The following is a 23,339-nucleotide window of genomic DNA, read 5'->3' on the forward strand; positions in this document are numbered from 1 at the left end:
AATACATTAATAAATAAAGTGCAGTGGGAGAGCTAATCCAGTGGATGGATGACACAGTATAAGCACACAAACATCCCTCCCAAGCCGGAGGGGAATACCAGTGACCCACCAGAAAAAATAAAAATAAATAAATGTGACATAATACATAATAAATAAATGTATATATAAAAACATGATTCAAGTGTAATATCATACGATGGTGACAAATCAATAAATATGACAATGGTGCGAAATTATGTACAATACAGTAATAGGAAGTCCATAAAAAATGACAATGGATAGTCCAAAAAATCTTCCAAAACTTAAATCAAAGCGCAGGTGCTTTGTGCTCAAATTATCCAATACGGTTCGTGACTTTTGGTGGCATAGGTTCCTTTTCCAGTGAGTTTGTTAAAAATTGATCACTTGCCAGAAGTAGTGGGTCTTATGTGCTGTATAGCACTAAGGCCAATAGTGTGTCAGGGTTACCTGATCCGAGGCCGAGGTGCTGAGAGGGCTCCCCTTGCGGCTCAGTGTGGCACACCCCTGGAGATGGTACAAAGGGTGTGGTGCCCCAAGTGGAACGGGTTACCAGCTGCAGGCAGGTAGGTAGAACCAGGAGCAATCCGAGAGCGAGCTGGAACAGGCTGGAATCGCAGCAGGGTATGAGTCTTCAAGGCTCTGAAGCAGCCGGACTACCTTGTGCCAAGGAATAGTCTCTAGTAGCTTAAACCGTGGTACAAGCCGAGGTCATGCACAGGAGACAACCAGAATAGCTGAGGTCTTGAAGCAAGCCGGGGTCATACACGGTAGGTAACGGAAGCAAGGTCAGTGGTAGAAGCCAAGGGTCAAACCAGGAGCAGGAGATCAAACGGAATCAGGAACAAGCCAAGTCAAAACAGGAAATCCAAACAGGAAACAGGAAGCACAGGAAACTGAGAGATAATCCAGCAATGAGTCTGAACCTATGGCCACCTTTTATAGGCCATTTCCCTGACAGGCCAGCAGAGGGCTGTGTCAGTTGAGTCAGGAGCATCCATTTCTGTTACTGGCAATGTTGCCAGTTCTCCTATGGCCATTTCCCTGACAGGCCAGCAGAGAGCTGTGTCAGTTGAGTCAGGAGCGTCCATTTCTATTACTGGCAATGTTGCCAGTTCTCCTATGGCCATTTCCCTGACAGTGCCCCCCCCCCCCCCAAGGGGCAGCCTCCGGGTGCCCAGACGGGCCAGTCTCTCAGAGTGTCTGTTGTGGAATTCCCGGATCAGTCTAGGAGCGTGTACATTATCTGTAGGCTCCCAGGAATATTCCTCTGCAGAATACCCCTTCCACTTGATGAGGTACTGGGTTTGTCTACCCCTCTTTCTGCAGTCCATTATGGCCTCCACTTCATACTCCATTTCGCCTTCCACCAGGACTGGAGGAGGAGGTAATTCATCCCTACCAGAAAAAGGGCTAGCTACAGCTGGTTTTAGCAGAGATACATGAAATACTGGGTGAATTTTGTAGGAGTTGGGTAAAACCAGTTCGAAAGCCACAGGGTTGACCTCCCTTTTCATCTCAAAGGGTCCCAGTTTCCGGGATGGGCAGGAAAGTTTAAGATTAGCTGAGGAGAGCCACACTTTGTCCCCTTTTTTAAAGGTTGGTTTGTTTCTTTTCTTCTTATCATAGAACCTCTTGTAATCCGTTTGTGCTTTCTGGACGGCCTCCTGAAGGAATAAGTAGTTCATCTGAATAGAATTAATCCGGTCTTGGACTGCAGGGACAGATGCTTCCGGAAGGATATTGGGCAAGAAGGAGGGATGGAACCCATAATTCGCCCAAAATGGGGACTGGTTAGTGGCGGAATGTACCAAATTATTGTATGCAAACTCCGCACATGGGAGAAGGGATATCCAGTCATTTTGGGCAAAAGTACAGAAACAACGAAGATACTGTTCTAGAGTCTGGTTTGTTCTTTCTGTCTGGCCATTGCTTTGGGGATGGTAAGCGGAAGAAAGACATATTTTAATGGACAAGGTCTTACAAAGATCCTTCCAGAATCTGGAGGTGAACTGTATTCCTCTATCGGAAACAATATTATCCAGAAGCCCATGTAGTCTGATTACTTCCTTGATGAATATTTTTGCTGTTTCTGGGGCTGATGGAGTTCCGGTCATGGGCAGGAAGTGGGTCATTTTGGTCAGACGATCCACTACCACCAAGATGGTAGTAAAACCCCCAGAGGAAGGTAAGTAAACAATAAAGTCCAATGAGATCATCTTCCAGGGTTGCTCAGGGATGGGTAGAGGCCTTGACAGACCCCAGGACTTGGTGTTGGACCCCTTGTTGCGCTGACAGACAACGCAGGAGCTAACATAAGACTGGCAATCCTTCCTTAAACTGGGCCACCAGAAGGAGCGTTGGATAAGCTCAAGGGTCTTTCGTACACCAAAATGTCCGGCCAGCTGATGGTCATGGAAAGTCTTTAGAACTTGGAGCCTGACTGGTTGGGGAACGAAAACTTTGTTCTGGTGCCAAAGGAACCCATCTCGACTCTCCAAGGGGGGTATTTCTGTGTCCGCGCACTGGGTGGATACCTGTTTAATTGAGGATTTTAATTCTGGCTGGATCAGGAAAAAATGTTGTGCTGACAGAATGGTACTTGGTTCCACAGACTCGGGGGCATCAGGGAACATTCGGGAGAGGGCGTCTGCTTTCCCGTTCTTGGAGCCTGGTCGGTAAGGTATGTGGAAATTAAATATTGAGGAAAAATAAAGCCCACCGGGCCTGTCGTTGTCTCAGGCGTTTAGCTGCCCTCAGGTATTCTAAATTTTTATGATCTGTGAAGATCATAATTGGGTGGGCGGCACCTTCCAATAAATATCTCCACTCCTCCAAGGCGGTTTTAATGGCCAACAGTTCTCAGTCACCCACGTCGCAATTTCTCTCTGAGGGGCTCATCTTTTGAGAGAAAAAGGCAATAGGGTGGAGTATGGCCTTAGGTCCTTGGCGCTGAGACAAGATGGCTCCTGTGGCTATTTCTGAGGAGTCTACCTCTAATACAAAGGGTAAAGCCGGATCTGGGGGCTGTAAGACTGGTGCAGAGGTGAACAGTCCTTTGAGTTTGTCAAATGCTGCCTGAGCTTCTGGGGACCATTTGAATCTGTTCTGCTGGCGAGTCAGCTGAGTAATTGGTGAAATGATAGCTGAAAAGTCTTTTACAAATCTTTGGTAAAAATTAGCAAATCCTATGAATCGTTGAACACCCTTCTTGTCTGAAGGGGCTGGCCATTCAAGGATAGCTTTCAACTTTTGTGGGTCCATTGCGATTCCCTTGGTAGAGATGATAAGACCCAGGAATTGGATGGAAGTCTTTTCAAATTCGCACTTTTCTGCTTTAATGTATAAACCGTGCTTCCTCAGAGTCGCAAGGACTTTTTTCACGTGAGCTCTGTGGAGATCCAGGGTAGCAGAGAAGATGATGATGTCATCTAAGTAAACGATTCCGAAATAGTCCAGAAATTCCCGGAAAATATAGTTTACGAAGTGCTGGAACGTGGCTGGGACGTTACATAATCCGAATGGCATAACTAAATATTCAAAATGTCCGAACCGGGTCCTGAAAGCTGTTTTCCATTCGTCCCCCTCTCGGATACGAACAAGATTGTAAGCTCCCCGTAGATCAAGTTTAGTAAAGAGCTGGGCAGTTCGGAACCTTTGGAAAAGTTCAGGGATGAGGGGAAGTGGGTATCGGTTTTTAATCGTAATTTAGTTAAGTTCCCTGTAATCCACACATGGCCTTAGTGAACCATCCTTCTTCCCGACAAAAAAAATTCCAGCTCCAGCGGGGGAGGAAGAAGGGTGGATGAATCCCTTTTCAAGGTTCTCATTAATATACAATCGTAAAGTTTCTAGCTCAGCCTCAGATAACGGAAATACACGTCAGAAAGGGATCTCAGCACCGGGAAGCAGTTCAATGGGGCAGTCGTAAGGCTGATGAGGTGGGAGAACATTAGCCTTCTTCTCATCAAAAACATCCAAAAACTCATGATAGACTGTAGGTATAGCCTGACTGACATCTGGAATTGATTGGATGGTTGAACAACTGGCGGGACTGCTAACCCCAGGAACGAAGCAGTGTTGCAGGCAGTAGGAAGAGGTAAAGGAAATCTCCCTTTTGGCCCAGTTAATCTGTGGATTATGGGCCTGCAACCAGGGAATTCCCAGGATGTTGGGGAACATGGAAGAACAAAGGATGTCAAAACAAATGAATTCCTGTTGGCCAGAGTCTGTTATCGTGAGAATGGGCTTGGTTTCCTGGGTGACAAGTCCAGAACTGGGCAAGGAACCATCGGCCAGATGTACATCAAGTCGCTGATGTTTATTGCAGAGGGGTCTTGCTAAAGTCAAGTCCATAAAACAGCTGCAAGCCCCCGAATCAACTATGACTAGGAGCCAGACCTCCTCTTCTGCCACCTGTAGTGAGACAGGAAGTACGAGATGAGATGGAGAAGATCCGGAAACTTGGAAGTAAGAGCTTTGTGGGAGGAACTTACGGGGTCTCGCGGGCAGTTTCGTAAGAAGTGTCCGGACCCTCCGCAGTAGAGACAAAGATTGGCTTGTCGGCGGCGTTGTCTTTCATCTGCACTTAGTGAAGAACGCACCAGGCCGACCTGCATTGGTTCATCCTCTGCATGGGTAGCGGGGAAAGGTGCTGGTGTTGGAGTGAAGTGGTAAGGGGCCCTAGGCAACATCCAGGTTGGGCGAGAAGTCTGTGAGTGCTCAGACCTACACTCCCGGAGGCGCCAATCAAGCTGGATAGTAAGTTGAATCAGTCCCTCCAGAGTAGTGGGAGTCTCTACCCTGGCCAAATCATCCTTAAGAGATTCTGGTAATCCCAGACGGTATTGGTACCTGAGGGCCGCCTCATTCCAGCAGGTATCAGTGGACCACTTGCGGAACGCTACTGTGTAATCTTCGGCGGGGCATTTTCCCTGCTGGAGGGAATGCAAGGTAGCCTCAGCCGTAGCCACACACTGAGGATCATCATAAAGTTGGGCCATTAGATCAAAGAAGGTGTCCATAGAATTGAGAGCAGGGTCCTTTTGCTCCAGCAGGCCATGGGCCCAGGCCTGGGGCTCCTACAACAGTAATGACATCACAAACCCAACCTTTACAGTCTCTGAAGTGAAAGTCCTAGGCTGGAGGGCCAGGTATAGTTGGCATGCATTTCTAAAGGCCCTGAATTTCTTCCGTTCACCAGAGAAGCGTTCAGGTATTGGCACCCGTGGCTCAGGGGGAGGAACCATCATAGTGTGGGAGAAAACTGGCTGTCCCGGGAGGGATGGAGCAGAAACTGTGCTGGTGGATGGAGGACTGGGATCCGCAGGAGCAGGAGAAGTTGTCAGATGTTGCAGTCGAACTTCCAGTTGGAAGTATCCCTCCTGCAGACGCTGTACTGCCTGGGTGAGGGCAGTGACCTGCTGGCACAGAGCCACGAGTGGGGAAGCACCTCTGTCAGCCTCTGACATGGCTGGATTATACTGTCAGGGTTACCTGATCCGAGGCCGAGGTGCTGAGGGGGCTCCCCTTGCGGCTCAGTGTGGCACACCCCTGGAGATGGTACAAAGGGTGTGGCGCCTCAAGTGGCACAGGTTACATGCTGCAGGCAGGTAGATAGAACCAGGAGCAATCCGAGAGCGATCTGGAACAGGCTGGAATCGCAGCAGGGTATGAGTCTTCAAGGCTCTGAAGCAGTCGGGCTACCTTGTGCCAAGGAATAGTCTCTAGTAGCGGAAACCTTGGTTCAAGCCGAGGTCATGCACAGGAGACAACCAGAATAGCTGAGGTCTTGAAGCAAGCTGGGGTCATACACGGTAGGTAACGGAAGCAAGGTCAGTGGGAGAAGCCAAGGGTCGAACCAGCAGCAGGAGACCAAACGGAATCAGGGACAAGCCAAGTCACAACAGGAAATCCAAACAGGAAGCACAGGAAGCTGAGAGATAATCCAGCAATGAGTGTGATCCTATGGCCACCTTTTATAGGCCATTTCCCTGACAGGCCAGCAGAGGGCTGTGTCAGTTGAGTAAGGAGCATCCATTTCTATTACTGGCAATGTTGCCAGTTCTCCTATGGCCATTTCCCTGACATAGTGTTTGTAGGCCCTCTGGGCCCAAACTGGGTTCCCTTGTTCCCTATGTTTTCCCAGTAGTGTTGGATTGGAACTTCAAAGTTCTACGTTTCCTATTTCTTGTAGTCCTGCATGGTTTACATCTGCCATAAGTATAAAAACCTTTTTGGTCTAAAAATGTGGTCAGTTTTTTCGGGGGTTCTGGAATGTTTTTAACTAACTTATCTCTTAGGTTAGGTCCCCGCCTACAAAATAAAAAGCCTGACAACGTGTCAAAGCACTCACGTAACATATCTCTTAACCTGCACATGCAACCTGCAATACGTAGGACATACTAAGAGACAACTTAGAACCCGTTTGGGGGAACACATTGATAACATTAACAAAGGATTCAAATACCATAGTTTATTCAACCATTTTCGTTTGATGCACAACAAAGATGCTAGCCTGATGTCCTTCTGTGGAAATGATCACACTGAACCAAACTGGAGGGGAAAGAATATGTGAATCACAGTTTCAAAAAATGAATCCAGGTGGATTTACGAACTTGCAACCCTTCAACCCAGGGGAATGAACATAGATATGGATATAAACTGCTTTATATCCAACCCCTGAGGCCCACTTATTACCTCCTTTTTGAACCCACATATCTGGATTTGCATTTATGCGTAGTATTATAATATGATAACTTTTTATTATAAACCTACCCACACACTATATCAGATCTCCATAACAAACCATTAATGCTAGATCTGCACTTTCTCTGCCTATAGGACAACAAAAGAATAAGAATTGCACGTATGTAATAATAAAAAAATTATAAACATAAAAATATGTATTCCCCTCTGAAGTACAGCACTATGAAAAGTGATCCACTACTTATGTTGATTTTTTCCCCTGAATCTTTCTTCCTTTATATTATATATTTATTACATTGTTCTTACCTTTTATTTTCTAAATTTTATACATATCACAAACCTATAGTTATATTATTCATTAATAGGGTCTTATATATGTGTTTACTCAAGAGTACTCATGGGGTTAATTTAAACATTTATAGGCTAATTTAAATATTTATGATACAAAAAATACATTGCACCTATTTCTCCCGATATATATATATATATATATATATATATATATATATATATATATATATATATATATATATATATATATATATATATATATATATATATTTATATATATATATATATCTATATCTATATATATATATATATATATATATATATATATATATATATATATATATATATTGTTTCTTAATTTGTGATATAGCCATAATTTATTATACAAATGTTTTATACTGTGGAAATATTTCTGTATTAGAACGTTTTTAATGGAGTTTTGGTAATATTTTTATGACTGTATATATCAATGTGACAGAACAATCCCATACACTATGCGATTGAGTAAAACGGAACCTAGGAGGTTAATGTGGGGACTTACAGCGGAGTTGTTCTGCGCTGTGGGGATACACCTGCATCCTATACATTCCAGGATTGTAATCAAGGCGGAGTGAGGGGCGGCGTCTACCACATAAATACGATCCTAGCCCATAGTGCCTTCCTACCTTTGATAACGTCACAAGAAGTGATGAAACGCGTCAGTTTTGGAACGCACGGCGTGACGCAACTGCGCACTTTGGAACGCAAGCCGGAACACTCTGCTTACCCCTCTGCATGTCAGCGGTTGCCTGTCATAGAGCCTGCATTTAGATGTGATTTTACCCTTGTTTGGGAAATAAACTTTTTAAACTTACTACACTATCGGAGCATTTCTTTCTTGCATAACCCTGGCCCCTAATCCTGAGGAGTGGAACAAGGTGAGGAGGAATCTAACCTTACCCCCAAAAATTAGGAGCGGCACAAGGGAACCCAGTTTGGCCCCGGAGGGCCTACAAGCGCTATTGGTCTTAGTGCTATACAGCACATAAGACCCACTACTTCTGGTAAGCGATCCATTTTTAACAAACTCACTGGAAAAGGAACCCATGCCACCAAAATTCACAAACCGTATTGGATAATTTGAGCACAAAGCACCTGCACTTTGATTTAAGTTTTGGAAGATTTTTTGGACTATCTATTGTCACTTTTTATGGACTTCTTATTATTGCACATTATTTCGCACCATTGTCATATTTATTAATTTGTCACCATCGTATGATATTACACTTGAATCGTTTTTTATAAATACAGCCTATACTGTCACATTTATTTATTAATTTATTTATCTAATTACTTACCTTTCATTGTTTGCACATGAATATTTTATTTTAATTTCTTATATTAATTTATTCATATCATACTATTTATCTATTTATTACACTAGTAATACTAGCAAGCACTGTAGATAGTCTAAAAAAAAAAAAAAACATTATTTTTGACACTTTACCCCATTCCTATAGCTGCTGCTTTATTCCCTTATTTTTTGGTTTGAGAACACATACTACACCTAGGTGCGGGGGATACACTTCTTTCTTAGTGTTATCTTTTTTCAAATGCACAACGTACATAAACATAAACAAGAAATATGCCAATATATAGACACAAAAGTTACTTATTTTAAACAATGACGAACCAATGGTGCCAATCAGCACTGTTTAAAAGACTCCAGTATATGAGGCATATTAACATACAGTATTACAGTACAGTATACAGTATTTCACAAAAGCCAGTACACCCCTAAGTGAAAATGTCCAAATTGTGCCCAGTCAGCCATTTTTCCTCCCAGTGTCATGTGACTTGTTAGTGTTACAAGGTCCCAGGTGTGAATGGGGAGCAGGTGTGTTAAATTTGGTGTCATCGCTCTCACTCTCTCATACTGGTCACTGGAAGTTCAACATGGCACCTCATGGCAAAGAAGTCTCTGAAGATCTGAATAAGAATTGTAGCTCTAAATAAAGATGGTCTAGGCTATAAGAAGATTGCCAAGACTCTAAAACTGAGCTGCAGCAAGGTGGTCAAGACCATATAGCAGTTTAACAGTACAGGTTCCACTCAGAACAGACCTTGCCATTGTTACATAGTTATTCAGGTTGAAAAAATACATAAGTCCATCTGGCTCAACCAATAAAAAACAAAAAACAGTAAGGAAAACACAACCAAACAATCCCATATACACAATCCTATACTCACAGATGATCAAGAGGAAGGCGAAAAACCCCAGCAAAGCATGATCTAATTTGTTACAGCAGGGGAAAAAAAATCCTTCCTGATCCCCCGAGAGGCAATCGTAGCCAGCAGTCTTGCCTCTTGACTATAGAGAAGCTGTCAAAGCGCAGAGCAGGCAGATGGCGGGAGGCCTCCCAAGAGCCAGAGTGTTTTTTATTTTTTCTATTTTTCGGGTCTGGCGGGCGTCATGATTGATGATGGGTTTACTTCGAGTAACACTATTTTTTACATTTTTAATAAAGGATTTGTCAAAAACTGTTTCTTGTGGTTCTTACTCTTTGACACATTTTACATACCATTTACATAGGGGGGGCTGGGACCTGGGGGCCCCTTGTTAATGGGGGCTTCCATATTCCAATAAGCCCCCCACCCGCAGGCCCCGACAACCACAGCTTAGGGTTTTTGGAAAGAGGCCCTTGTCCCCATCAACATGGGGACAAGTGTAGGGAGTTTTTCTGGTTGGGTGAGTGACTCAGGGAGGGCTGGATGACTCAGCAGCAACTTTTCAAGTAACTCCCCTGCTAGCCGGAAAATTGGAGAAGATTCCAGAAGCAGTTGGTAGGGGTTTAGGCGGAGCTAGTTGGAGTGTTCTGAGGGCCCTGACCAATCCCCGACAGAAGGGTAGGCAAGGGGACAGGCCACCTGAATGTAAGATCCTGGTACCTGCGGTACCCTTCCAGCCTATTATTTGTACATTACGTTCCACCATATAGATAGGTGGAACGCATCTAGTACCTGTCCCTTTAAATTCCATGACCTCATCAGTGAGTGCCGCTCTGAGCGGCTATTTCAACCGCCGGCATTCACTCACATGTGTTCATGCAAACCGCTTGCTACAGCATTACCTAACGCTGCCGAATCCTACAGCTATTCCCTAATACCTGGATTGACCGAAGACTTGCTACAACATCTTGTATCTCGCTACAAGATCATTACCTCACCGCCGGACCCCTCTCCTTACAAACCTACCAGTGATAAGTACCCCACAGGGGAATACCTTCCTAATCTACTTTCACTACTACTCTGTTTACTAAAGACTATTGCTACTCTAAGAACTATACTGTTACATCTATCATCTGCACCGCTCCTTAGATTGCAAGCTCTTGAGCCTATTACCATTTTGTCACTGCACTAGTCTAGCATCTCCTGTACACTTCATCTGCTCTTCATTACCATCTGTTACCTGTACATGATTGCTATCCTAAGTGTTTACTATCACCATCTGTTACCTCTTATCATTGCTATCACTATCCACGCCTGTCCCCTCAGTATCACCTCTATACTTTCACATATAAACATATCACTCCAGGAACATCTTTAATGAGTGTCTGTGTTTGTGTATGTGCTTGCTGAGACAGGCTGATGCACAATGATGAGTCTTGAGAGTTGGATATGGTAGTTCAACACATCTCTACATGACTACTGAGTGTAACTTCCGCAGCTGCAAATCCACACCACACAAATAAACGCCGGAGCGTTACACTGAAATACTCAAGGTCAGCCCAGCTGGGGCAGAGTGAGTTTGGGTGGAAGATGGAAATGGAGTGTTAGACTGTCGGTGGCCTTTGAGGGAGCCCCCCTGTCTGGGGGGTGTTGGGCTGACCTTGGGCCTGGGCTCAGGTATGGAAGAGACCTCTTCACGACACACAGAGGTGTCCTGACCAGGAGGCACGGAAGCAAGGAGAAAACAGCAAGGAGGACACTGCTGGGCAAGTCCTAAGGGAAAAAGACAGCCATGTGGGCTGGTGGGTGTTACAGCCAAAGGACTGAGAGGCATGCCTGAAGGGACTGGGTGCAAGCAGTCTGGAATGGATGCAGGGTCAGTCTGTGGAGTAGCCAGGAGGGCTAGTGAAAGGGGCAGCTGCAACCAGGCTGACTGGCAGTGCCTGAAGAGGTGGTACTGGGAGCAGTAGTCACAGAATAGGACATCTAGCATCATAGACCTAATTTTTGCTACACCAAAGGGGCCAGCGGTCCCTGCCTGCAAAGGGCATTCACAAGGATCTGACTGACATTGTGTTAGATCAAACAACCTATGCTAGCTGGTCCTGGGAGTTGTAGTTCTACAAGCAAGTCTGTGCTGGAGGTAGGAGAGGAGAAGAGTGTATATACTGGATGTATATAGTTTTTGTCCCTGAAGAATTCTATTGATCAAGTGGGCATCCCATAAGTACCCTTACCCCATCAAATTTGAATTCCTCTAAATAAAACAAAAACAAAACAAACCTGCAAGGACTCTTTTTTTGTCTTCAGAGTGTATGGAAACATTTGTGTGCCTGGCCGTGCAGGGTGGGAGATAACCATATTCACCAGCGGCTCCTATGTGGGTAGCGCTACATAAGCTGTTTAAACAAACTCCCCATAGGCTCAAGTGCTGCCAGTCCAGACTCCTCTAAGCGGCAGGGCCAGTTTTGTGAGCAAAGAACAAGACAAGGGAAATACTCCCAATAGTGTAAAACCGTGTAATGCTTTTTTCTCGTCAGTATTTACACAGGAAACGGAGGGGTACACTGACCATGACTGTTTGGTTAGTAGTAATACACAGGACTTGCCACTATGGCTAACAGAGGGTGAAATCAGGGAAAGGCTGGATAAACTTAACACAAACAAATCACCAGGCCCGGATGGCGTACATCCGAGAGTACTCAAGGAACTCAGTAAGGTTATATCCAGACCACTGTTCCTGATCTTTGCGGACAGTATTAGGACAGGAGACGTACCAGGAGATTGGAGGAAAGCTAACGTGATTCCGATATTAAAAAAGGGTCAGAGGCATGTCCCGGGAAATTATAGGCCTGTCAGTTTGACATCGATAGTATGTAAACTTCTGGAGGGGATGATAAGGGACTATATCGTAGGGTTTGCTAAGGACAGCAGCATCATCAGTAATAACCAGCACGTGTTTACAAATGGGCGTTCTTGTCAAACCAATCTATTAGCATTCTACGAGGAGGTGAGCCATGAGCTAGATAGGGACAGACCAGTGGATGTGTTGTACCTAGATTTCGCTAAGGCGTTTGATACAGTTCCCCATAAGCGCTTAATTTATAAAATAAGGTCTGCAGGTATCGACAGCAGGGTTTGCTTTTGGATACGGAACTGGCTAAAAGGGCTTGTCCAAAGGGTGGTAATAAACAGCGCATACTCAGACTGGTCTGAGGTAGTAAGCGGGGTCCCCCAAGGCTCAGTCCTGGGACCAACCTTGTTCAATTTATTCATAAACAGCATTGAGGTCGGGGTCAATAGTTCAATAGCAGTTTTTGCAGATGACACAAAATTGGGCAGGGCAATAACTGCACAGCATGAAGCAGATATCCTACAGGATGACCTGAACAAAATAACGGAGTGGGCAACGACTTGGCAAATGAGGTTTAAAGTAGAGAAGTGTAAGGTTTTGAACTTGGGGACTAGAAACATAAAAGCACAATACACGTTAGGAGGGGAACCCTTGGGGGAATCAAAAATGGAGAAGGATCTGGGAGTCTTGGTTGATGATAGACTAGGCAACAGCATGCAATGTCAAGCGGCAGCTGCCAAAGCTAGCAGAATATTAGCATGCATAAAGAAAGGGATGTATTCCAGAGATAAGACTATAATCCTTCCACTTTATAAAACTCTGGTCCGACCGCATCTGGAGTATTCTGTCCAGTTCTGGTCGCCAGTCCTCAGAAGGGATTTGTTGGAGCTGGAGAAAGTACAGAGAAGGGCAACTAAACTAATTAGGGGATTGGAGGACCTTGATTATGAAGAGCGTCTGCAATCGCTTGATTTATTTTCCCTGGAGAAGAGACGCCTGAGGGGGGACATGATAGCAATTTTTAAATATCTCAATGGGGATCTCAGCTTAGAAAAAAAAGCTGTTCAGTCGAAGGGATTGCATGAGGACTCGGGGGCATACAATGCGATTAGAGGAGAAGCGTTTTAACCTTAGGCAACGTGGGGGGCTCTTTACTGTTAGGGCTACAAGATTGTGGAATTCTCTACCACAAGAGGTGGTTTCTGCGGGTAGTATGGTGGCTTTCAAAAGACTATTGGACGTGCATCTCAAGGATCAGAACATTCAGGGGTATGTGAGATGATTACAGCCACACACACCTACACAGGTTGAACTGGATGGACTATTGTCTTTATTCAACCTCACCTACTATGTAACTATGTAACTATATGTATAGAAAAAAAAAAAAGTTTTTAAATAAAAGGTAAAATACTCATATTTTCTCCAAATGTAAACAGCTCATATGCAACTAAAATACAGGAAATTCCAGCTTCCAAGATGAGGGCTGGCATCCTAAATCTGGTCACCATCTTGGAAACTAGAATTTCCTCTATGTCACCATTGATCCATCATTATTTAGAGTCACTAACTTGTGTGTCTATAAATTGGCACATTTTTTGTTTATGTCCTTGCACTTTGTGCATTTGTTTTCATTTTATGTATTTATTTGGGATTTATTTATTTGCTTAGCGCTACACTTTATATTTTGGGATAAATACCAGGGGCTTTGCTGGGAAAAAATAAATTATTTCCTTACTAGCTTAGTAAATAGAAATATATTTCCAAATCTGCTACTAAATTAAAGTCCTATCTGTTTGCAGAAAATGAACAGGTATACATTATACAGTATGTTAAAGATTGATTCTTTAAAAAGACATATATTACTACAGCTATGTAATTATTACCCTTTTAATGACACTATGTCATATGTTGGTGGCAGCTGGAGGTTTTACACACACTCCAGGTTGCTACAGCAGCCAGGAGTGTGTATATACTCCACCAGCCGACAGTCGGCTTTCTGATCAAAGTGATTGGGTGGCTGTACTGTCACCTTATTGCTTTATGTGACCCCCGGAAGTGTGCCCCTTCAGTCGATTCCCCCCTCCTGGCCATGCTTCCTGGGCTCTGCTGCAGCACCTGTGGACCTGGGTGCTGCATTACAGGTGTCAAATGGTGGAGGGGAGAGAGACATCTGTTTGCTGATCTCCCCTAGCTGTAAAGAACCTAGAGTTGACATGAGCAACATCCCTTCCAGTTTCTGCTTTCGCTTTCCCTGACTGCTGTGGCCAGGAAAAAAGCTAATAAAGCACACTCTGCACTGATTTTGATTTATTGGAAGGCAGGTAAGACATCAGGGGGCCAAAAAACCCTTAATGCCTCATTAAAGATAACCTTTCACAAAGAGTTTACATCACAAAGGGGGCTATATGTATGAAAATGTCACTTACATGCTATACATAACCCTCACCCTTCCCTGTCCCTAATTTCACCCCTAAACATGCCCTGGGGGGTGGGGGGCATCACATCCTTAGCTCTGAAGGGCTTATTTTGGGACCTGTAGTCCTTCACTTTTAGGAGGTCACATCTTTAGATCCCACAGGTTCATGAGGGGCTCATGCTGGGACCTGTAGTCCTTCACTTTCAGGGGGTCACATCCCCAAAAGAAAATAAATATAATTTCCAGAATGAACCCCTCCTCTTTGTATTGGTTTCTGGCTCTGCAGTGAATGTGCCCTGCTCCCTCATGACACTGTGACTGCACACACGGTTCCAATCTGACGTGTTACTGGCTTCACCTCAGACTTTAGTTCCCTTCCCTCAGAGCATGCCAGAGGCCCGGTGAAGATCATATGAGGAGGTGGGTGGCCCGTGAAGAGCAATAGGCATGGAGGAGGAGGAATTTAAATCCACCTTTGCTTTGAATGCTGGGGCTGCCTCGGCCTACCTCTGCATTAGGGCGGGTAGTTGGGAACGTGATGTCACTGTTTGCTAGACGCCAGGGGGCTCTTGCAACCAGTGGCCAGTAGAGCCTTAGCCAGCAGTGGAGGGGGATCCAGCACTATGGGTTCCTAAATCAGCGGCCCAGTCTGCCCCTGTTCCTTGCATTCCTCGACAAACTGACTGCTCGCTAGTGTCCCTTCTGCCTGGGGGGTAGATAAACCACTGGGGCAAAAGCTGGGAGCTCCACACTTGCCCTCAGCTTAATTCCACTCACCTAATGTGAGCAGGTGAGTGGAAATTTTGAGGGCTGCAGTATATATATAGTTATCAAACAGTGCAAAGCAGTCAAAAGGATTGCACATAAAATTAATTGAACAGAATGTTCATACATAGCAAACATATTCCATAATTACAGTTTGGGGCTTACAAGCTCACACCCTTCTTCAGATCGGAACACATCTAAGTCACTGAACATGCATACATAATTTTAAGTATTTTCAAAGCACATTTGCAATCAATTAAACAATTAATCATTAATTAAAGTAGTATCTATCCATCTTTTATTTGTGTTCAATAGTAGAGAATGGGTTAACAGAACAGGTGCCTTCCTGATGATTCACCAGAAGCTTCCAATTACCAGCCTAGAAAAATATATACAAATGCATCACAACTTAGTAACTATATGGAATCCCGTAAGATTGTTGACAATACATGCATAACACACACTTAGGGTCCTTTCACACGGCCGCTCCGTGTGTCCGCAAATCATCCCATCCGTTTGCGGATGATTTGCGGACATAATGTAAGTGAATGGCACTGCGGATGTCAGCGGAATACCATCCGCTGACATCCGATTTTCCTCCTTTCAGTTCTGTTCCGTTTTTTCGAATGGAACAGAACCCTATTTTTTCTTCCGTGTAAAAAACGGAAAGGAAGGAAAATCGGATGTCAGCGGTGTCATCCGCTGACATCCGCAGTGCCATATACTTACATTATGTCCGCATATCATCCGCAAACGGATAGGATGATATGCGGGCACACGGAGCGGATGACACAAATGTCATCCGCTCCGTGAAAAAAAAAAAAGTCCCGCAGCGGACTTAAGCAGCGGAGCGGTCGTGTGAAAGGACCCATATACATATCGATCCCATAATAAATCTGGTAGAAGTAAACAGAAACTTTGCACATCCCCATCAGTAATTAGTTATACAAAAAGGTATAAATCCAAATCTGTATTCAACCCTCTAGGGCAGTGGTCCTCAACCCTGGCCTACAGGGCCCACTAACAGGCCAGGTTTGCAAGATAACTGAAATACATCCCAGGTGATATCATTTGCTGCTCAGTGATTGCAGTACTCTAGTCTGCATCTCCCCAAGGTAATACTTAAAATCTGGCCTGTTAGTGGGCCCTGAGGACCGGAGTTGAGGACCACTGCTCTAGGGTACAGGGTATCTAAAAATGTAATCCAATACACCTCCCGTTTCCTTAAAGTGATTGTAAAGTCTCATTTAAAAAAAACAAAAATACAAAAAAAAAACAAACATGCTATACTTAGTGCCGGTTCACACTTATGCGATGCGGGAAGGCTGCGAATTTGCAGCCTGTTCCCGCATCGCAAACGCACCCTTGGCAGTTCACACTGCCATATGCGATATGCTGGGGGTGTCAATGAAATGTTAACGACACCCCCAGTTTGATCGCATATCGCAGTGCGATCTTTACAGTTCGCACAGGATGGATCGCACAAGTGTGAACCACTGTGTGATCCGATCCTGATGTGGCTAAAAAAAAAGGTCATGTGCGACTTTGCTGCGGGTGCAGTGCGAATTTATCCATACAAATTGTATGGCTGAATTTGCACCGCACAGCCAATCGCATGTAATGAAGGAGCAGTGCGCTCCGATATTACATGTGATCGCCGCAGCCACACATATGTGAACCGGCACTTACCTCCTCTGTGCAGTTGGTTTTGCACAGGGCAGCCCAGATCCTCCTCTTCTCAGGTCCCTCTTTGCTGCTCTTAGCCTTTCCCTCCTGTCAAGTGCCCCCCACTGCAAGCAGCTTGCTATGGGGTCACCCGAGCCTAGCTGCAGCTCCATGTGTCCATTCAGACAGGGAGCTGCGGTTTGGCCCTGCCCCCTTTTCTAATTGGCTTACTGACTCTGATTGACAGCTGCAGGAGCCAATTGCACAGTGACGGCGTCTCAGCCAATCAGGAGGGAGAGTTCTGGATGGCCGAGGGACTCGTGGACATAGCTGGACAGAAATGGGGCTCAGGTAAGTATTAGGGGGTGTTGGGGAGGCTTGCTTCACACAGAAGGCTTTTTATCCTAATGCATAGAATGCATTAAGATAAAAAACCTTCTGACCCAAATTCGGATGAAAAATACCGCTTTGGAAAAGATCAGACGATAATCGGATCGTTAGTACACAGCTTACAAGAGGTGATCACGACAGTTTGCCCGATATTATCCGGTCGTGCAAGAAAAAAAATTTTGATCGTATTATAACACATCGTACGAAAATTAATATGTTGTTCGTACAAAAAAAAATGGTGAGCAGTAGACAGCGCATGAGTGGAAACGAAAGAACGACCCGGAAGAAAAACCAGGGAAAGAAGAAAAATAGGTTTAAATCACAAAATTACATTTTATAGCAGTAAAGTTAGGATGTTTTCTGTTCTTTGAAAAGCAATTCAAGTTTTAAACGCTCAAAAATTTATAAATGGTAATTTTTGCAAGAAATAAAATAAAAATTATATAAAAACAAAAATAATATGCACAAATTATATGTCTCAAAATTGCACTTCACCACTCTCCCACCTAAACAGTAATGCTGACAGTGTGATTTTGTAACGTTTCATACAAAAGTATGATAATAATAGTAATTTTTGCCTTAAATTTTTGGTTTATACCTCTATGTTAAAAAAATGAGACTTATTACCACAAATGAAAAGCTGTATTTGTGTCCGTAAAAAATATATAAATTTTGTTGGAGTACAGTGCAGCATGACCACGTAATTTGCATTCATGGTGTAGCAGTACTAAAAACTGCAAAGTTATTTTTAGTGAAGAAGCAGACATCTTTAATAACCAAAATAATTTTTTTATTAGTGAATAAAATATTACAAACCATCATTTACATGAACAACAACATCAAACAATGTGCATTAATATACTTAAAGTGAATTATCCCAGCTATACACATTTACTGGCAAATGCAACATGTTAAACCAAAACTTTACAGTTGGGTAACCAAAACTTTACAGTTGAGTAAAACTAAACTCCTGCAACCAGGTGGAATGTTGCCTTTCCATTTGAGGGTATTGCCAACTTGTTGTCTTCTGATGGGATGGGATGGCATGGGATGGGATGGGATGGCATGGGTTAAGAATACTGTTGCAATGGCTGTGGTGGCGGTATTGGTGGTGGTGTTGAGACTTGATTGTCAGACAAATGTGTGTATGTAGACAATTGCCCACTAACACCCTTATGCAGGACTTGTAGGAGTAAATTTTCAGCTAAATTGCATTGCTCATCAGACATTTTACGTAATTTGTTGGTTGTGTCAATTCCAAACCCATCGTGATCATCAGGCTTTCGTTCAAGAGCTGAAGATGCCTTTGATAAGAAGGATGATGTGGCATCCTCCAGGCTACTCCTTTTTTTCTTCTTGGGTGTTGATGCAAAAGGAGTTGATGGAATGACATCCTCAAGTTCCTATGATTGTAAAAAAAGACCATTATAAATAAAGTAAAAACCCAATTTTTTCAAAATGTTTACAGACAAACTGCTGAAGGCCATAAAATTTAAGAAACATTTTTCAAAAAGACACCTTTAAAAAAGGAATTTCATACAAGGCAAAAGTACCAAACTATCCATCACTTACCTGAGAGGGTGGAATGTCCTGAGAATTGTCAAGATCAAGGTCAGATGTTGGTGAACATGCTGAGGCTGGGGAAGGGTTTGCAAGGGTACAAAGGGAAGCTCTAGCATCTACTTGCTCTGTCAAGAAGGCAGGGCTTTCGTAGTACCAGAGCCATGGAACATAAACATCTGAAGCTCCTGCTCCTGACTTCTGTGATGTCCTTACTTTATTGAGCTCCTTTTTGAATACAGTTCTCAGATTTGAAATTTTATTCCGCACATATTGCACGGTAGGATTAGGGCAAACATCTTTGCAGAGTTCCGCTAGCTTGCTGAGGGCCTCATGCTTCTTGTTGCAGTCTAAGTAATCCTTGGACTTAAAGTGGAGTTCCACCCTAATTTAATACTTACCTCCATCTTCTCGCTCTGGGTCACCTGAAAAAGAAATGGATAATCGCATATTTATTTTTTTTTTACTTACCTCGTAGCGAAGAAAAAATACTTACCTTACTTCCTTCTTCCTCCTTCCTCGGCCGCGGCCCGTCGTCACTTCCTGGCTCTGCAATGATTCCTGGGAGCTGAACGTCATAGCTCCCAGGAATCATTGCGCCTGCACCGGCCCCGACGTCAGTTCCGGGTTGCGCGCGTCATCCCCTTCTAAACAGCTTCTGGGCATGCCCAGAAGCTGTAGAGGGATGACGTGCGCGACCCGGAAGTGACGTCGGGGCCGGCACAGAGCATCGTGGGACCAAAGAAGGCGGAAGAAGACGCCGAAGGGGATCTCGCTGGCTTTAAGCTGCCCACATCTGAGATGGCAGCGCTGGACAAGACGTTTGCAAGGTAAGTATTTGTCCTAACAGGTAAGTGCAACCCGGGACAGATCAGAGGCTAGCCATTGTGGAATGTACTAGCCCTGACTGTCCCGGGGGTATTAAAAAAAAAAAAAAAAAATCCAGGGTGGAACTCCGCTTTAACTTTCCATAGGCAAGGCATTTGCCTGTACATCTCAATGAAATGTTGGAGGAATTAAGGGTTGGTGAATGTGTCTGTCATGTTTACTGCAAAGTAAAATTGGAATTTTTCAGTTATGTAGCTTGTTGACACATACTAAAGTTCAATTCAAAGTTATGTTACTTGGTGAAACTTTAACAAACATAAACCAGAGTATAATCCAGAAATCCTGGCCAATAGACAACGATAATTCGTGAGGCCTACTAGCTGCAGCAGCACCACCAGTGTGTCAACATAAAATATGAAATGTTCGCATATGAAAAGGTTCAATTACTTTGTTCGTTGAACAGATCGATTGTGTGGCAGATCAATCAGGGTCAATGCTTGCTGTATGTCAGATCGTTCGGGTCTGCCGCGTATGTTATTACACAGTGAGCATGCGCCCGTCGCTCCGCCTTACTCTGTTGACTCACGCAGCGGTGTGTATGTACGTCGGCGACACACGAGGAAGACATCAGGTGTACGAAATGGCCCAACAGCATAAAAGACGCAATTTTGGACAACATTTTGGAATGCTTAAGAAAGAAGCATGGAGTAAAAAGATCCAAAGACCAAGTCAGGAAAAGATGGTCAGATTTAAAACTGCGTGAACATGAACATTTGGAACAAATCCATCTCACTCTTAAAAAACGTGAGTATTTATTTTAGGGGTATCTAATGTGAAAACTATGGATTGTAGCAATGTTATATTGTGTCTATGCATGTATGACCTCTAAATTATTCTTTTATTTTCTTTTATTACAGCAAATATAAATAGAGCCAAACAGAGAGAGAGAGGCAAAAAAGAAGCTTTGCTAACTAGGGATGATCGAACTTTTGAAAAGTTCGGTTCGACCAGAACACCAGAACTTCCCGAAAGTTTGGCCCGGATTTCAGAACCCCATTGAAATCAATGGGACCCGAACTTCGGTAATCAAAAAACACAATTTTGAAGCCCTAAAACCCAATAAATGCCCATAAAAAATGCCTTGGGTTCTGGGTCATGCCCCAGGGACTATAATTCACACAAAAAAAAGTTCTTAAAAATTGTCGTTTTTGATAGAGAGCCAATTATTGAAAAAATGATTGAAAAAAAAAATGAGATTTCTTTGGATTTAGTGTCTGGGGCGTCTAAAAAGTGTACCTGTGAAGTTTCAGCTCTGTAGCATGTCCAGAACCAGAAAAAAAAGATTGTTTGAATTAGAATTGCAGTAGAAGAGGCATATGGCTCTGCTATTTTCACACCTGGCGTTTTTGTTTCAGGCGTTTATTGGGCTTTTTTGTGGACGTCTTTGGAGGCAGGCATGACATCTGAACTTCTGTGTAGGGGTATATATATACATACACATATATAGGTGTGAAAGTAGCAGAACCCTATGCCTGCGCTAATGAAATAATTGACAGGCATAGGTCTTCGCTCCTATCACACCTATATGTGTGTATGTGTATAAACACATATAAGTGTGTGTGTATATATATACCCCTATACAGAAGTTCAGATGTTATGCCTGCCTCCAAAGACGCCCAAAAAATGTCCAAAAAAAAACGCCTGCAACAACATACCTGGGCGTTTTTCTTGCAGGCGTTTTTTTGGGCATTTTTTGGGTGTCTTTGGAGGCAGGCATAACCAGTGGCGTCACTAGGGTTGGTGTCACCTGGTGCGGTAAAACATGGTGTCACCCCCCCCCATATTCGGGCCGGGCAGCAGCTCAGCGTTGGTGTTTTTTGAAGCAGGTTGCGACGGTCAAAAAGGCCTACAGGATAGCAGGTTAGGCACTTCCTAATGGCTCAGTCCCTAGGAGCAGTAACGGATAATGGCTGACAGGCCATCCTGCCAGACCCAGCAAAATTGCAGCAGTGATCCCTCCGGTTATACGTTCGCTCCCTCTGGGTTAACCAGGCTGACTTTGGTCAGTAGTGTAGCCCATCTGTACCCTGGCAGTGACACAGTCTTTCTCTCTCTGGTGGTTCTGGGCAGCCGCATGGCCCTCTCTCTGGTGGTGCTTGGTAGTGTGGCTCTCTCTGACTTCCCCCAGCACAGTCCTCTCTTTGTGGTGTAGCACTCACTCCCTCAGCTTTTTCCCAAGTTCCCAGTCCTCAATCTCTCCCCCAAGCAGAGTGCATGATGGGGGCTGTGGTCTGCTCCCTTTGGACAACAAATGGGGCCGCCAATCTTCTGGGACTACATGTCCCATGATGCCCCCCTAGTCTCTTCTGATTGGCCCTCCGTGGTGGCCAGCGGGAAGGGAAACAGACCGGGCAGTAAGCTGGGCGGCAATCAGATGAGAGCCACTCTCTCTTTTCCTGCACTGCTGACAGGAGAAAAGAGGGGGGGAAGTGGGGAAGATAAACTGACAGCCCGCAGCTCGCTACCTGTTCTCTGGTGGACTGAGCGAGGAAAAGAGCCTGCTGTCAATGCTTAATCATACCTCCCAACTTTTGAACTTCACAATGAGGGACACTGGAGGAGTGAAAAGACCTGCGGCATGCTAGCTTGCGGTAAATTGTGGGAGGGGCTTAAGGGATATGTTTAAACAAAACCCAGGCTTCCTTGTACCTATAAAATATGCTTCGATTGCTTTGTCTGAGCCTACCTAAAGAATAAATTCAATAAAATAGTCAGCGACTGCATAGCAACCAGCAACTGTTGAGACAATGAAGACTTTGGTGAGAAGTATATAATGTACAGTATTATGTATATAGTGTGGGAGTGTGTAAAGCAGAGCACAGGGGTTGGGGAGTGCTGCAGCCAGTGACAGGTTTAGGATACATAGTGCAGGCTGCAGGGGTCCAGGGTGTGTAATGCAATGGGTTCAAGATTTAGATGAATGTAATGCACAGAGGGCTGTAGCCAGTTCCAGGTTTAGGAGTACATGATACACACAGAGAGCATGGTCCAGGAGTACATAATGCACAGAACGCAGGGCCCAGGAGTGTGTAATGTATAAAAAGAAATTAGGAGTACAAAACAAGAGTGCATTAGACAGGGGTGTGTAACTCACAGTGTAGGGGTAAGGAAAGGGCAAAATTCCTCCCACATACAAGAGATGGTCAGAGACTACAGACATGATACAAGAGATGGTCAGAGACTGCAGACATGGTACAGGAGATGGTCAGAGACTACAGACATGATACAAGAGATGGTCAGAGACTGTGGAAATAATACAAGAGATGGTCAGAGACTGCAGACATGATACAGGAGATGGTCAGAGACTGTGGAAATAATACAAGAGTTGGTGAGAGACTACAGACATTATACAGGAGATGGTCAGAGACTGTGGACATGATACAAGAGACTGTGACAGACTGCAGACATTTTTCAGGAGACGGTCAGAGACTGCGGACATTATACAGGAGACGGTCAGAGACTGCGGACATTTTTCAGGAGACTGTCAGAGACTGCGGACATTATACAGGAGACAGTCAGAGACTGTGGACATTATACAGGAGACGGTCAGAGACTGGGGACATTATACAGGAAACG

Source organism: Pelophylax lessonae, assembly GCF_965119305.1.
Source record: "Pelophylax lessonae genome assembly, chromosome: 8".
Taxonomy (NCBI): Eukaryota; Metazoa; Chordata; class Amphibia; order Anura; family Ranidae; genus Pelophylax; species Pelophylax lessonae.